This window comes from Trachypithecus francoisi, unplaced genomic scaffold, assembly GCF_009764315.1.
Source record: "Trachypithecus francoisi isolate TF-2019V2 unplaced genomic scaffold, Tfra_2.0 Lachesis_group10, whole genome shotgun sequence".
Classification (NCBI taxonomy): Eukaryota; Metazoa; Chordata; class Mammalia; order Primates; family Cercopithecidae; genus Trachypithecus; species Trachypithecus francoisi.
Genome location: NW_022681455.1, coordinates 69,390,656 through 69,408,760, shown reverse-complemented (window position 1 = coordinate 69,408,760; position 18,105 = coordinate 69,390,656). Strand labels below are relative to the sequence as shown.

Here is an 18,105-nt window from a genome sequence, read left to right as displayed (position 1 = left end):
CCATTTGCTAAATTAAACACAAAAAAACTTTAAAATATTAAAAAGATGGAATCCTAGAAAGCATGGCAAAAAAAATTATCTCAGGAGTACATTAACAATTTTGATGAGAAATGGTAGGTAATTTTGTAAAGGTTAAATACCATGGAAATATGTATCATCAATCTCATTTTTTGAATGAGCTGTTTTTACCTTTTATTTTCCTCTCAAGAAACCACACACAATATAATATTGATATGAAAAGTCATCATTCTCACCAACACACACTTATGGCTTGTCCAACACAGATTATGAGGTCTGACTCTGATCCAGAAATTTCAAACAGGCTTCTAGAACCACAGGCCCAGAATCTTCGGCCCAGGTATTTTAGATTCTTGTTTTGAAACAGCTGTTAAGATTGCTGCCTTTATTCTAATACTCCACATTCTGACTTGCTGTGAGCCCAAGATGATCTAGACTGTCTCCTAGTTAGACTGCAACCCATAGTAGAATAATTATATTCATTCACAAATAATTCCACTTTGATAAATATTTTCAGTTTTTTTGATGAGGAAACCAAGGATGAGAGAGGTTAAATGATTTTGCTGAGATCATAGCCAGTAAATGGCAGAATCAGAACTCAAATTCAGGGGTTCTAGCTCGAAGTTACCAAAAGCTTTTCACCTTAAAAGGCACCAGGTGAACTATGGCTAAGGGGCTTGTCTATCTACACAGTGACTGATTGGGTCCTGCCCATTGCCTCCTAACCTCCTCTTGAATGCTGGCCAGCACTTCAGGACGTGACCTAACACATTACATTTCTCTCTTCCTAACTCTGGCGTTCAATTGATTCCTGATTCCTTCCACCTTTCTGGTGTCCTTGGGAGAGAATTTAGTCAACTTTTCAGGGTATACTTCACACTTCAACTACATAAACATAAACATAACATAAACTGCAAATAAACATAAAACTGTAAAATTCAAATATGGACAAAGTTTCAAGTCTTAATTAAAATTGTCATAATAGTGCTCTACTAGAAAGAAAAACAGGATGACAGTTTGCTTACACATCTTAGCATGTGCAGAAATCATGTTTCTCCAGGAGAGTACTGTTATTTTACCAGAGTAATAATCCATGAGTTTTTTTCAAGGACACATATTTTGACTTACTGGTGCTTATAATTAATCCTATGATAGCATATGGCTGGGGGGATGTCACACACAGGTGAAATATCAAATAAATTTGTGTAAGAACCACCCATAATAGACCCTCCAAACCACACATGTGCACACACAGCACACACACACATACACACACACAAACACATAGAGATATGAGAGAAAAGGAACAGCTTTCATTGTTATAAATACTTTAAATGCTTTTGATCAGAGTTGACAAATATAATTTGAAAATTTCAAGTTTTTCATATTAAAAAATCTCATATTTTTAGGAGAAGGCACATTTTCTCATATCCATTTGTCTTTAACTTTCATGGGAAGGCAGATTTCTCTCATACTTCCTCCCAACTACATCCTTCTCTACATCAAACCTCTCCTCCTTTTCTGTACTGAGAGAATGGTATCCCTCCTCCTCTGCAGCATTCCTATCACATAGTTCCCTGCTTTCCTTTTCTTCTCTACTTTATTCTCTTTATTTGTACTCTTTAAGCCCCAGTACTCCCCAAATTTCTTTTTTCACAAGCTGCTTATATTTATGTCTGCTTTCTAAATGCTATCCATACATGTACAAATATTCATACCTTCACTTCCCAAATATATATGCAGCACTTAAATGGTATTGTTATAAGCACTGTAGATTAAGAATTAAAAGACACAACCTGGTGGGAGAGAAAGGAAACCACATAAGCAATTCTATTTCAGTAGGATCAGAAGTAAAAAATATTCCTAAGTGAGATGAGACAGGGGATCAAGTTAGCATCTCTCCTGGGGTAAGTTAAAGAACTTCCTGCTGAGGAGGAGATACTTGAACTATAATTTGAAAGTTAAATATAACTTGCTAGACAGATGAGAAAGGCAAAGGGCATTCACGATTGTGGGGGCAAAGGTCCCGAGTGGTCTTTTCACTAAGTAATCGTTACAGTTGTACCTCTAATTCATTATTATCTACTGCGTCTTGAAATACCTGAGATCTGGAATCCCTTTTAACAATCTTACTTAAATCGTACTTTCAAAGTTCACAATAAAACCACTAGCCTCTTATCAGGGCAAATTCTGTCCGAAACGTTGGTAGCAAGGACCCCAAATACAGGTGGAAAACAGGGGAACCAATGTTGTGTTCCCTGCCCCCCTGAAATCTTGGAAAACCAGGGAGAAAGTATGGCAAACAGAGGAACAACTATGACTATATGCTCTTATAGTTCTTTTCTTAGCTCTTTAATCTTTTTTCCCTTTGTCTTTAACTCTTTTTTCTGCCCCTCAAAAATGGTTTCTTCCAAGAATTCATCTCTGATGCAGACGTTCTACAGCCTTCTCCGGAGAACTCCTTAACTCTCTGAGGATCTCCTTAACTCTTCACGTGGATAAGTCCCAGGGTGGTATCTCTAATCTCCGTAACTTTCATGAGTGGCAAATCTTAATTTCCAATAGCTTTCTGGACGCTTTTCACCTAGAAATCCTACTAGCATCTTAGTGTTTACAACACTTTGGGGTTTTCTGGTGTGTCAACTTGGCTAGGCTACAGTTGCCAGTTAATCTGGCTTTTCAATCAAACGCAAATTTGGGTGTTGTTGTGAAGGTATTTTGTAGCTGTGAATACATCACTTGACTTTAAGTAAGGGAGATTATTTCAGATAATTTGAGTGCACCTGGTTCAATCAGTGGAAAGCCCTTAAGAGCAAAGTTGAGGCTTCCCTGATAGAGAAAATCTACCTGCAGACTACAGCTTCAGCCAGTGCCTGAGAGCTCTAGTGTACGCTTCTCTCATGACCTGCCCTAGAGATTTCAGACTTGCCTAGCCACTTCTCACAGTCATATAAGGCAGTTTCTTGTAACACATCTTTTAATATACATCTCCTACAGATTCTGCTTTACTGGTTAGAATCTGACTGAGATATACAGACCCAAACTGGCCTCCTACGAATTTCCCATTTCTGGTAAAGGCACTGCTGTCCTCTCACTATCAAAACATGACTGTTAACCTTAACTGCCTTATCTCCTCTACCTATTCCTCCCTTCTTATTTCAATTGGCCTTCCCATATTGAGATTCTTATCATTTCAATTGGCTTGGTACAACCATAACAGCTTAATTTTCATAGAGATGGCATATTGATCTCTTGTTCAAATTTTACTGGTTCTCCCCTAGTCGAGCATAACATTTACTGTGCTCCTATACTAGGTTCACACCACCTTTGCCATATTTACCTCTTCCTTCTCCCTGACAGCAAACCTCTGCTCCAACCAACCTGGTTACATACTATTTCCTCTGCATGAGCTGACATGTTCTGCCTCCAAGCCTTTCCTTATCCCATTTACTTGGGATGTCCTTTCCTGTGTTTCCCCTACCAATCCTTTAAGATTGCCTCAAAACATCTCCCCCAACAACCAAGTGTGGCCACCCTAAGCTGTAGTGATACTGCTCTCTAAACTCCTATATTATTTCCCTGTAAATAAATAATTGACCATGAACTACTCTATGAAAACAGATTAATGCAATAAACTTTAAATAAAATCTTTCCCTTTTATCTAACTTGTCATCTGAATGTATACGCTTCTAAATCTCTCCCCTCAACACACTCCTGCCAGAGTGCTTTGTGAAGACTGGTGCTTACCACATCTTCACTGAGTGAGCTGGTGACTGAATTTTAGTAACTAAAACTTATAACATTAACTGTGTATGTATCTTCAAAGAAGCCCAAAGTGGAGGCCGAGGCGGGTGGATCACTAGGTCAGGAGATTGAGACCATACTAACACGGTGAAACCCTGTCTCTACTAAACATACCAAAAAAAATTATCTGGACGTGGTGGTGGGTGCCTGTAGTCCCAGCTACTTGGGAGGCTGAGGCAGGAGAATTGTGTGAACTCAGAAGGTGGAGCTTGCAGTGAGCCGAGAATGTGCCACTGCACTCCAGCCTGGGCAACAGAGCAAGACTCCGTCTCAAAAAAAAAAAAAAGAAAAAAAAAATTAGACAACACTGATTCTGTACTGTTAGTCTTACACCAAGTTTATACCTAGGTAGAAAAATAATTTCTTGCTGTCTATAAATATTATAACAAGCACAGATAAGAAATAAGAGGGCATTTTACTCAGTTAGTTAAGCACGATGATGGCATAAAACCAAACAGATGTTACGATTCCTTTCAAGACGAATGAAACTAAATTGGAATTATGGGAGGGAAAAATATAAATTACAAATGTATTAAAGCCATCCTAAGCATATTTATACCATTATTCCATGGATAAGCCCTGCTTCTGAAGGTAATTACTAAATAAAACTGAAATTAGGAATTAATTTAATACAAGTATTACTCAGAATATAAAACAAAAATATATAAATAAAACACAAGCAACATGTAGAAGACTCTTCTTGGATAATCTATAAAGCCCTTCATTTGCAAAAGTATTCTCCATCATATTTTGATTGACAGTTATTTTAGAAAGAAGCAAGAAAGTAAGTTACTGATAAATATGGATATTATCGCACAGATTATATGTTTAGTCTTTGGAGAACAGCACTGTTTTTGAATATATATGTATGTAAGACTGTCCTTTTCAAACTCTAGTGGTGACAACTGTACACTTTCAATTTCAGCCAGGCTGTTTGACATCAGAATATCAGTGAATAAGAAAATGATTCTAGAAATAAATTATCAGGTTATACTTCTACCCACACATTTTCTGAAAGCACAAAATAAATCCATTTTTGAAATTTCATCAAATTATTAACACATATGTTTTCTTTGGATCTAAAAGCTGACAATTCTCTGATCCTTGCCTGAACATAACAAAGTAAAAGGCAAAATTTTGGAAGCCTAAATAGAAAAATGTGACTGATAATTTCAAAATGCAAAGTAAATATACTTCTCAATTTCCAAGAGAAATGCTCATATATTTGCACTGAATTGTACCTAAAAGGGCTATATTATATACAGTTTAGCTGACAAATTTTAAATAATAATAAAGTTAATTTAAAGAAAAATTTAATTTTATGATACCATTAAGATTAATGTTTTGGTAGTAATGAGTTTAAGGACTGCTCAACTTCAAATTCAGCTTTAAAATCCTGTAAGTCTAGCTTTAAAGTTAATCATATTTGGATATTACAATGCTATAAATAAATCTACTGTTGCAGCATCATTTTTTAATTATTTCATCCGCTGCATACTAATTTTTATGTTTTTTCATTTTCATTTAATTATTTGCAATCTGAAGTATAACACTACCTTTGAAAACTGTTAAACAACACTGATAGCTTCAGACAAATACAGAAATTTGGCTTTTGAGACTAGGTTTTATGAAAAGTGATAAATTAACAAACTCCCCTTATAACTTAGTAAATACATACATGGAACATAGACTTACCTTGCTTATCTTGAAAAAATTAAGCATCAGCATTAAATTGTTCTCTGGGGAAAACTGAACGCCAAAGAAGCTTTGTCCTGGTTTAAATAACTTGTGCGGTCTCTGGCTGGAATATCTGTCTGAGCTGTCTGTGAACTGTCTTCTCTGTCTCTCTCTCATTCTCTCTCCTCCTCCCTCACCCTCCCGACTCCCTCTCTTTCTCATGCATATACATAATATAATTAAATTACTTCTGTCAACAGTGCTGTTTTTCTATAGCTTATTGTAAAACCATAAAGTGTAGCATCACTAAGCAAATTTGTCATCTTCTAAATTTGAAAACTGCTAAAGGGCCACAATTTGAAAACTGCCACAGTCACAACATTTTAAACAAACTATGTAACAAAGACATTTAAATCAAATGAAATGAAAATATGTTACTTACTTTATTAAATACAATATAGCTTCTCCAATTAGGTAAGAAATCTCAGAGAAATAAAGCTCAGGGCTAATACATGATTTCCAGGATAGGTTTGTTTAAAAGGTTTTTACACAATTAAGGGGAAGGTTCCATATCGATCTCTTGTGTTGTACTCACTTGGCACTTGTAATACACATTTAATACACTTAAGCTATCAAAATTTTCACTTGCAATATGTACTTATTAAACACTGATAGGTTTCAGCTGGTTTTCCTGTGTTTCACGTCCCGCCCTCCTGCCAGGAGAAAAACACTAGAACGCTGGAAATGGAAAAGCTTAGAAAAAAAAGGTTCCAACTTTCGTTGAGCACTTTTTACATACTATGCCTTATGCTTAGAGGTTTACACACATTTCCATTAACCCTCATCATAATTCTCTGGTATTGGTATTGCTATGTTTTCTGAACCTCAGTTCAGAGAGTTAGGAAGTAGTAAGCAGCAAAGCTACCACCACAAGCAAAAACAAAACCCCCAAAACACAAGCAAATTCTAAGGCTTGTCTTCTCCAAACGTGTGTAAGCTCTTTAAGCTCTTTTTATATCATCATGTTCACGGAGGGAATATGGAAACAACAGGATCATTGTACCACAAGAGCATATTTCTGTGTGGCTCCTCCTCACCTCCATAATGGCACTAAGGAATTAAAAACATTAGAGTCTAGAGTGTTCTGTTTTTCCTCTTTTTCCCTCCAGGGCTGTGTCAACAGCATGAAGGGTAAAAGTCAGCAAGAGTGATCATTTTTCATGGTTAACCAGGATAATCCTGGTTTATGCCTGTTTTAGCATATTACTAATGGTGTCCCTCTTTTACTCACAAAGATATTCCAGTTTGGATGCTAAATTATATAGTCAATAGACATATAAGTGGTAGAGCAATACAAGTTAAATTAAACCTGCCTCAAAACTGCAAGTGATATTTTGGAATTTTGACAGGACTGTTACTAAAATTGAAATGGCAAGGGATGAAGTCTATGTAACTCAAAAGTTTAGCCTACTGGTACCTTGGTAAACAACATATCTGCCTCTCAGAACTTGGAGTATTTATCTGGGTTTATAGAAGGCTGCCATATCCATGTGGAATGCCATGGTAGGGTGCTCTGAACAAAGGTGGAATATAAACAGTGCTAAAATCCTGCCAGAAGACCCCAGCAGAGAAGAGAAGGCACAGAGAAAGGAGGTGAAAGAATGGCCTCCTCAAGCACATACTGCAAATCTGAACAAATTAGAAATAGAAATAACCTCATAGAACTTGTGTTTGGGCACAGAGCACTTTTGTGCCTTAGAGGCCCTCACTGGCTGGGCACCTCTGTGTGAAGACCAAACCACATAATTAGGTGGAGACCTGGGGTAGAAGGCGACACGAGCAGATGCTGTTGGTTTCCTGGCTATGCCCCCTTGACATTCACTGTTCTGTATGCAAGGATGCTGTCTTACTGGGAGCACCTCCAACCCTCTGCTGAGGGTTTCTTCCAATTGTGTAGTCAGCTGTGAACATAAGGAAAGCAGGCCTGAAGAAGTCAAAGACTCTGCAAGCAGTCCCATAGCCAAGGACAAGTGAGAGATGTTGGATAAATCCTACAGTTTCCTCACGCTCAGAGGAAACACTTCTCATAGTCTCCCATAAAACCCCAATTGCCTACAGCAGAAATCTGAAAATTAAACACCACATTTTGACTTCCTTTCCCTGTCTCATTTCCCCACAATCAATACTCGTGCTTCCCTGGGATCACCTCTCAAATAAACTACTTGCACTCAAATCTTTGTTTCAGGGTCTGTTTTCAGGGGAGCCTGACCAACACAGTTGCCAAAGAGAAGTTTACTCTACTTTGTAAGGCTGGAGGGCTATGTGGTTTAGCCAATATTTGAAAAAGAGAATTTTTCATTAATTAGTCAATTGATTAGTATTTTATAAAGATTAGAATGACATAACTTTTCTTTGCCATAGATTATAAATGACTCACATTACACAGGTAGCATGTGGGGACTGCACACAGAGTACAGTCTCCTTCAGATACTCATGCTCTATGGAATAATTTTTATATGGCTATCCATCTTGACTATTTTTAAAGGTGTAATTAGATCATGATCAACAGAGAAATGTATCCCAGTGATACATTTCCTCATTATAAAGTATCAGTCGGGGCAGTAAGCTTTTACAAAAGAGTGTAAAAAGCTGGATAAAGATACGCAAAAACTACAAAGAAAACAAGTGATGATGTCACTGGCAATATTACAGCAGAAAAACAGACAAGCCAGAATATAATTATTTTAATAGAAGTAGAAGAGAGGGCTTGGCCTATTGCCAAGCACGAAAAGGCAAAAGGAAAGGCCCAGAGTGGAGGAGTGGATGCCAGGTGATGCATCTCTAGACACCTCATGTTCCATGGAATCTGGTGAGGAAGGCACGGTTCCTCTAGGATCAGTAGTCTTGGAATGTTTAAGTCCACAGGAACGGGAAGCTGTGTGGGATGAAGTTGCCCTGCCTCCCCCACACTACCACCAAGTACTAAATCAAATAGTCTTTAAAATCAATTAAAGAAAGCCTGGTGTGATTTGAGAAGGAGCTTTCTAATACCCCAATTATGCCCTTTACCAGTTGGTTGACGCCTGAAATGCCCATATTTAGGGAAACTGTTTTCATTATACAATTTGAAATAAAATGCAAATCCCTGGTTAAAGAAACAGGCCAAATGAATCTCAGCACACAAACAGCCAATGAGGTATGCTTTCAATCTTTTTTGCATGTCTTCAGTAGTGCTTAATAAATAATATTTTCAAAAAAAGAGTCATTGTCAATGAAAAGGCGTGCATATCGGAATCCTTTTTAGAAGCTAATTAACTTGTCTTTATATTTCAACTCCAAATATTTATCTTCATCCTCATTTTCTTACATCCACTCTTGCCATTTCCTCTTGCCCCAACTCCATTCTCCAAAGCAAACAGGAAAAGCTTTAAATCTGCGAACCAAATTATGCATCATCTTTGCTCAAAACCCTTCAACAGCATTCTACTGCACTTTAGATGAAACCAAAATTGTAAACACGGTCACAAAGTCTTACTGGAGTTGGCCCTAACTTGCTCTTAAGAATGTTTCTGAGCCACTTTTTCTCTTTCTCCCTTAACTCTACTGTTGTGACATTTTTTTACTTCCTTAAAATTAGTTTCACCTTTTCCATCACAGGTCATTATCTATAATATTCCTTTTGTATGTGGTCCTCTTCTTTCCTCTGCACTACTCCCTTCTGCCTTGCTCACCCTTCCTCATCCCTCAGGTCCTGGAGTAGCAGACTTCATTGCCACCAGTCTAGGTTAAGTCCCCATGTAGGACACTCACAGGGCCCTACACCCCTTCATAACATTTAATGGACTTGAGATGACCATCCTGTTTCTGTCTTCTTGTTACATTATAAGATCCATGAGGGTAAGGACCGTGTCTGTCCTGCTTATTACTGTATTCTCTAAGCCCAGCATAGTGCCTGGCATGTACCAGATTTTTAATAAATATATTTTGAATGAATGAATGAGGAGGGACTTGATCCAAGGTCTTCTGGCCCCAAATGCCATATTCTTTGTGCTACATCTCCCAGAACACATGGAATTGAATAACTGAACTAATAGAGAAAATGACATAAATAAATGAATAAAGATGAAGAGATGGTTAGAAATCAAACTTTGAAGACAAAATGTTGACAAGAGTTCTACCTATTTATTTTTAATTTAGTCAAAAAATATAGAACTGCTGAATGAAGCATTTTATCATAATCTACTATGTGGGTATATTAGACAATTGGGGATAAAATTAGTTGGGATTAAATGAGATGCAGTTTGCTTTTTTTAAAGTTTGTATTTTGTTGTCTTCCCCCCTCATTATACATAAGTATAAATTTTAGTGTCTAATTACGTATTCATAATTTTGTTTCTTCATTTTCTTAAAGAGGGCTTTCCACAAAATTCAGACCCTGTAAAACCTAAATCTGTCTCTGGTAAGTAAAATAATGCTCCTCCATATCCTGATGTCCACACTTGGAGCAAGGGAACCACGGAGCCAGTCCACTAATAAATATGGTAATACTCATTTTAAAATTTCTTTATGTTTTCTCCTTAAAGAAAACTTAAGTGGTTGATTAGAAAACTTGTACTACTTCATCCTAAATTAAATTAGTAAGAAAACAGTATGTTTAGTTTCTACTATTCAGAAACTGCGACCTAGGAAAAGATTGGTATGAAAACAAAAATCCCTTTCCCTTTCTCAGTATATATAGTACAACTCTTTGTTACATTTAAACTATATCCATGGGTATCAGTCTGCTTTGGAATCCTCTGCTAGAATTAAAGATGGAAATAAAACCATTAATTTGGGCCAAAAATTACAATACAATACAATACAATTAATGGTCCTCCAAAGATGTTCATGTCCTAATGTTTACAACCTATGAACATGGTATGCTATGTTATATAGCAATGGGAACTTGTGCTCGCAGATGGAATTAAGCTTGCCAAACAGTTAAAGTTATCCTGGATTATCTGAGTGAAGGCAATATAATCACAAGAGTCTTTATAAAAGGAAGTGGGAGGCAGAAATGATGTGAGAAAGACTTCCTTAGCCACTGCTGGCTTTGATGATAGAAAAAAGAAGTCAAGGAATGTGGGCAGCCACTAGAGGTTAGGGAGGCAAGAAAATAAGTTCTCTCTTACAGCCTCCAGAAGTAATAGTTTTGTGTAAAAGCAATTGCGGTATTTATCATTACTCTTAATTAAGGGTGATAATTGAAAAAAACGCAATTACTTTTGCACCAAGCTCATAACACAGTCTTGACTGTGTTATTGATATACTTTGAAAATAGTTGAAATACTTGAAAATACTTTGACCCATTTTAGACTTCTGACCTCTGAAATAAGATATAAAATTTGTGATTTTTGTTAATTTATTATAGCAGCAATAAGAAAGTAATACCAGCCGGGTGCGGTTGCTCATACCTGTAATCCCAGCACTTTGGGAGGCCGAGGTGGGTGGATCTCTTGAGGTCAGGAGTTTGAGACCAGACCGGCCAACATGGTGAAACCCTGTCTCTACTAAAAATACAAAAAATAGCAGGGCATAGTGACACGTGCCTGTAATCCCAGCTACTTGGGAGGCTGAGGCAGGAGTATTGCTTGAACTGGAGATGGAGCTTGCAGTGAGCTGAGTTGTGCCACTGCACTCCAGCCTGGGCAACAGAGTGAGACTGTGTCTCAAAATAAATAAATAAATAAATAAATAAATAAATAAATAAATAAAAGTAATACCCAGTTACTACAGAAGATTACTCAAAAAGTTATCACTTTACAAAAAGGAGTCTCCCTAAAGTTCTCCAATATTTATAAAAAGATCTCATGATCCAAATTCTGAGAATAATGTGGTTTCCAAATAGCTTTTTAAAAAAAACCTGCCACTTAAACAGAGGATTTCTAAGGCTAGAAAACATATCCACTGTACCCATTATTATGTTCCCACCTAGAGTTGTTTGTAATTAGAATACATTTAGTCAAATATTTATTAAGTATTAAAGAACTATGCACAAGTAAAACGCTGTCTTTATTCCTATCTTATTTAGATAGCTGGACTGTATCCATGGTTTTTTATATATATAGTAAAAATATCTACAGTATACATATATATAGCATAGACTATATTAATATATAAATATAGTATGCATATACACACATATACATGTAGATATATATTTCCTTTTATTAAGACTCAGTGCAAATCTAGATTTAAATCCAAATGCTAGCACTGATACAACTTTTGGTAAGTTGTTTAAGTTTCTTTTTAAGTAAAGTGGAAATTGCTCAGTTTGCTGGGAGGAATGGAAATGATAGATTTATCCACTGAATAACAGTGTACTGTAGACCCTTTGGCATTTTCTCACAAATAAGGATTCTGAGTAATAACATTTCCATATATGTTTGAAAGCAGATGCTAACAGGAAGACTATTGTACAAAAAGACACAGTGCTCTGGTCAGAAGGTATGTGATAAATAGAACAGATTAATCTTATGAAAATAGAAACTTGTAATTAGCATTAACTATGATTATTCACAGGGTGTTTATAGTCTATTATTGGATGCAAATCAAAATACTACAAAAGCTAGATGCTACTTCCTGCTTTTCAAGATATGGTGAGAACGGGATGAAATGTAAGAGTCACTCAGTGAGTTAGCAGAAACTAGTCTCTGCTTGGCAGTTTGAGATGGCTATAAAATTTGAATTTGGAGGGTGAACAAAACTCTGACTTGTAAATTTTTCTATTTTAGTCCAGTCACCCCAATTAAGGCAAACAGACCTACCTGATAATTTTTATACAACTTGTGTTAGAAATCTATGAAAACTATTGCATAATAAGTCTCTATCTTAAGGTCTCTGTAGTTAAAAGAGTACATGATGCTGTCAGAAAGTTGGGTAAAACAAGTATTTTATATATTGGGTCGTTTTCATGATTTTGGACAACAATTCTTTAGATATCTGCTCATGGGAAGAAAGCAATTTAAAACATAATAACGTATTTTGAAACTCAACCTTGGGATGCACTTTATGATTTATGTGTTGTGTTACTTCTCTCACATGACCCTTGAAGGGAAATTGTCAACTGGAAAGGAACCCTTGCTATTTTACACATTAGTTAAAAGAAATGCACATCAAAATATAGTAGTCAATTAATTTTCTGGTACTAGGGAGGTTTCGATGACTCTATGGGTGCTATATGTTAATTTAATGAGCTTTGCTATTTATATTATAGTGTGAAATGGTCAATATTAAGGCAGGTCATTGAAGATGTGCCTAACTGGCTTTGTGATATTTGGAAAGGTCAGTCTCTGGATAAAACAAAACAAAACAAAACGAAAGCAAATTGCTTGTAGGGAAACAGCCTGTTGCATTGCAAGAGTGATTCTATCTTGAAGTGAAGCCACCATAATAATCGATGTTTGACCCCCACATTTAAAGGTGTTCTCAGTAACATCTTTAAACAATGCCCGCAGCATAGATAATCATGAAGATGTTTATCTAATCTCCCCAGTGGTCATTTGGTAAGAAAGTCTGAAGATGTGATCAGCACATTAAAAGTTTGCTATATGAAGAATTCTTTCTGGAGGTTGGTGCAAGGATCCACCGTCTTGCAGCCACCTGAGATATCACTTCTGTTTGTAAGTTGCTAGTTAATAATTCTTTCTGATAAACTGTATTTGTTAGCCTCTTTCTTTGGCCTTTCAGCTCTGTTGGCCTTTGGGGGTGGGTTTGCATATACTTGCTCACCACAGAACACTGCTTTCTAATGATGTAAGTTAAAAGTGACGATGAAGCCTAGAGAACACAATAAATGGGAGATTAAAGAATGACCCTTAGGTGGCCTCTTTGAGGTTTAAGATGTCTCATCTGATCTGATATTCATGGCTAAGGCTCTGTTATGCCCCAACAACAGTCAGTGTATTATGGGAAGACCTACCTGTGGACTTAGGTAGCACCTAGGTAGTTAGCTGGAGCCTGATGGGTGAGATCACTGCACCACTAAACTTCCCACATCTATTCTTTCCCTCTTTCTCTCCTGTAACAATGCAAAAGATGTCTTTCCTCTTGCTGGATGTGATCCCTCCTGCCTTCAATCAATAGACCAGGCGCTATTAGATTAGATTCTCTCATCTTTTTATCTTAAAATCTTCCTTTCAATAGAATATAAGTATTTCAAAACCCATGCTCTTCCTTGACAAACTTAACTCCTCCCTTTCTTTGTTCATATCTCAGGAACAATTTTTAAACAAATGTCTTATTTCTCTGTCCCCATGTAATCTCTGGTAAGTGTACTATTTTGCAAACACAAATTCTCTTGAATTTATCAAAGCAGTCTTTGCTATCCAGTAATTCTGGAATCTCAGCAGCCACTTCAAAATGTTTGTTCCAGTTCTCATTGAAATGAGAACTTTACTTTGTATTAGAAAAATAGTAAAAAAAAAAAAAAAAAAAAAAGAGAAAAGTACTCAGTGAAAAAGAGAAAAATACTCACTGAAATGTTTCAGAAATAATGATCCTCAAAACAGAATTGTAAAGATTTCTCTAACACTTTCATTATTTACCTTGATTCTTGGTCATAGTCTTTAATTGTGTTTTGTTGGATTATATTTTACAATACCTATGCTTCTAATCTATCAGCACCTTTTTTTCTTTCTGTTCTTTGCTCACTTCTATGAGCAGCAAAAGGGAAAAAACAATTTCATATAATTATATAAATCCAGTAATTGTTTTGGGACTCTACTGTGCTGTACAGACAAGGTGGTGATACTGTTGAAAACGAACTGCTTCCTAACAGGGACCATTGATTGTGTTTGAAATCAATGTATAATGTGTGAAAGTTACAATTGCATAAAAGTGAAATGTAAAGATGTTGAGCATCACTCCAAAACTGCTATTTTTTGATGTCTCAATCTCTATGAATAACCAGACCCAATATATTTTCATAGTTAGAAAAAATTAAAAAGTTAGGTGATACTTTTAGCATTGTCAATTACCAATAATGCAAATTTCAGAAAATTTCAGAAAAGTGGAATTATGACTGAGATATGGTTATGAGCAAGTTTGGTTCCAAGCTTACAGAAGTGCTAAATGTTGAATACCACATACATGTAAAAACCAAAGAAGGATTTGATTAAAGTCACTGTTGTGAAAAACAATTTACAGAATCATAGACTGTAGAGCTTGGAAGTATTAGAGACCCTGTAGAATCCAATCTTATGATCCTGCTGCAAAGAAAACTGGCTGAAAAGGTGAAAAGAAAATTGTCAAAGTCATACAGCTAGCCTCCGGCAGAGAGGCACGTGAAATCCAGGTCTGTTGATCCTCAGTATGGTACATATTCTAATACAAGTAAACACACATACACAACAATCCCCTAAGTCTATTGGTTATACCTTAGGATATTCTACCCATAAAATACTCCTATACCCAGCATGTGAGACTGGTGCAGTTCATGTATGTGCACCACTCAGCAGCAGAACTGATCCTTCATCTAAGTGAAGAGGGGTGACAGCAGGATGCCCTTGGGCTGCTATGAGAACATTTCAGCCCAAAGTGCTGGTCCCACTCACCCTCCAACTGAACCTAGTTGAGGATTAAACATCAAAGCAACCCCAAACCTGGAAGGTTAAAGGGAATCATTTTCTCTAGAGGCTCCATGGAAAATAATCTTTAGTCTTTGGCCCACGGGCTAAACTCAATACAAATTACTGAATAGTTCAGACAAATTTTGGTGCTAGGTAAAAAGAAGTTTGATATCTGTGGTATTCAGCTGTGCTTTATCCTACAGTCACAGATCCTACAGTTTCAAAAAAAAATCTTTGCTGTTCACCCACAGGTATGTATGCCTGGCTTTAAAATTCTGAATTATGTTCATAGGAGGAATTAAGCAGTGCTTCAGAGGATATTTGAAGCTCAAAGATAAATGTAGAATTTAGAGAAGAATACTCTTTTATACTGAAATATTTTGGAAAAATTTTATAGTAAACATTAGTATATGATAAACAGAAGGCTAAAGTCTCATATTATTATTATTATTATTATTATTATTGAGACAGAGTTTTGCTCTTGTCGCCCAGGCTGGAGTGTAGTGGTGCGATCTTGGCTCACTGCAACCTCTGCCTCTGGGGTTCAAGTGATTCTCCTGCCTCAGCCTCCTGAGTAGCTGGGATTACAGGTGCCTGCCACCATATCTGGCTAATTTTTTGTATTTTTAGTAGAGATAGGGTTTCATCATGTTAGCCAGACTGGTCTTGAACTCCTGACTCAGGTGATCCACCTGCCTTGGACTCCCAAAGTGCAGGTATTACAGGCGTGCGAGCCACTGTGCCAGGCCATGTCTCATGATTTTTTAGATAAAATTGAAGACTTAAAAGAATATTCCTCTTTTAGCTGCTGTTTGAGGCTATGCTCTGTCTTTCTGGAGATATACACTACTTTCCTTTGCCATTAGAGGCCTTCAAGTGGAAGAGTGTAAGAAACACAGAACATTTTTTTTTTTTTAAACTTACCTTGGCAGTACATTTCCAAATTCCAAAAAGCAAGCCATAGAGTTTCAAGTCTTCTTGAAGCTTAGTGATTTGGAGTTAAAGTAATTTTTAGTTCATACATTCCAAAGATAGGACATAATTATGTTCTGAAGACACCATTAAGGTCAGTTGTCAGCATAAAGTGGACATAATTTAGAGATTGTTATGTCAACTGACTGGATATATGATGTTAACCTATGTTTGGGGTATCATAGGAAAGCTTAATATATTAGACTGGAATCACCTTCCAGATTATGTGGAAGAATTATGTCAATGATGATATACAATATTCTTTGTACTTTTTGAGGTATCTAAGCCAAATAAGTATCTAGAACGCAACAACAGAATCTTTGGAGAATCAACAGTGGGAGTCATTATGTGTAATCACAGAAATATCAAAAGTGTGTTTTATCAGCAAATCTGATATTATGCTCATTATGTTTTTTTTGTTATTGTTGGGGGAGGAAGGAAAGATGGTTATAAATGATGGGTACAGAATTAGACATGACAGAAGACTTCACAGAGAGCTCAATGATTCATTTAACGAAGCAATAAACCACTGGGAAACTAGATGGGAGACATGTATGTTTATTAAAATATCATGCAGAATAGGAGATGGAAATATCCAACATCTCAAAGTGGCAGTCTCTAACCTGATAACATAACTGCTGCACAATTTTTCAGTGTAAAAAATCAACTGCTTGTTATAAAGGTGTTTTCACCCATCTTCATGCATGCAAAAGAAGAATAACACAATTAGCCTTTTGGATATAACGAAAAAAGGAACAATCAAGAAACAATACTTTTAATAATTTAAAAATCTTTATAACCCCAAATATATTGTAATGCTATTATTTTCCAGGTTACTTTTGCTCTAATAACAGTATATAAATACATATATTTTCTTCTTTTGAGAAGTTAAGATTTAGTTGTAATACAAGTAAATCCTCTAAATAAACTTTTTTTAAAGGGTATGATAAATTGTAACACAGGGATTTTTATGTAAGTACTGAACGATGAAGTTTAGAGACAATATAAAATCAACTATGAATTGACTAGAAAATAGCTGTATGTCCCTTTAACCCATATTTTCATTTTGTCAAAAATTATTAAGTGACACAACTGTTGTTTAAAAACAGAAAATAAAGTTTTAGCTAAGTATACAAAATGAAAGTATTCATTCTCCTTTCTAAGATATTGTCTACCTTACTGGTTGATAGCATTTTCAGTGCACTATTACAACACATAACAGTTCTTTCCACACCAATTTGGCTATATAGGTCTATGAACATTCCTCACATGTTTAATATGTAAACATGCCACTGAGCACAAAAAATGAATTAAAAAAAGTAAAATCCAACACTGGCAGTTGGGTTTTATGTATAAAGCAGCAACAGGGCAGACCTCAGGTGATGTTTAGACTTACTTCTTGACCTAGACTTACGTTAACAAGCCCCCAAAAGGTCTAAAGCACTAAAGAGGTCTGCCAACTACACTGAGATATGGCTACGTAGATGTTCTATGGGTTTACAAATATAAGGTGAATAAAACTGAATATATCCATCAAAATCTTTATATTCTACATAGCAAAAGAGTACTAGGAAAAATTACAAATAAATCAAGTCTCCTATAGTTAAATCAATCAATAGCAACTCTCTCACTTAAAAAGTAACACTGGGCATAGCACATAGAGCATCTAAGACACAAAATGTATGCAATTCCAAAGTTTAGGTTATATTACACATTTTACTTTTTTTTTTTGTTAAAGACGTGCTATGTAATCATTACAATTATTTTAACTACAGCAAATACATGAGTAGGTTAAAAACTGGTTATCTCATATATCCCATAAACATATATACCTTTTATGTGTATACAAACATTTTTAAAAAATTGGCTTAGTGTCAGAAGTAAATTTAATAAAATAGAGTTCTTAATTAAGGCTAGAATTTTCCATAGTGAGAAAACTGTCCCGGAGTAGCTAAGAAGACAGAATATGTAGGCACAAAGCCTGGGTTTTATTTGTTTGTTTATTTACTTACTTATTGAGACAGAG

At 36.0% G+C, this 18,105-nt stretch overlaps 1 protein-coding gene across 50 annotated transcripts in view; it reads right to left on the bottom strand.

Moving 5' to 3' along the window:
• RIMS1 (regulating synaptic membrane exocytosis 1) overlaps nucleotides 1–18,105 on the bottom strand; it is a 519,140-nt gene that overhangs the window by 35,797 nt on the left and 465,238 nt on the right. The window contains exon 1 of one of the 50 annotated variants that reach the window (XM_033217655.1): nucleotides 5,518–5,654. The exons of the other annotated variants lie outside the window; for them this stretch is intronic. The gene's annotated coding sequence lies outside the window, so the exon portion shown is untranslated. Of the gene's footprint in view, nucleotides 1–5,517; nucleotides 5,655–18,105 lie in introns of those variants that run through there. 50 annotated transcript variants of the gene reach the window in all.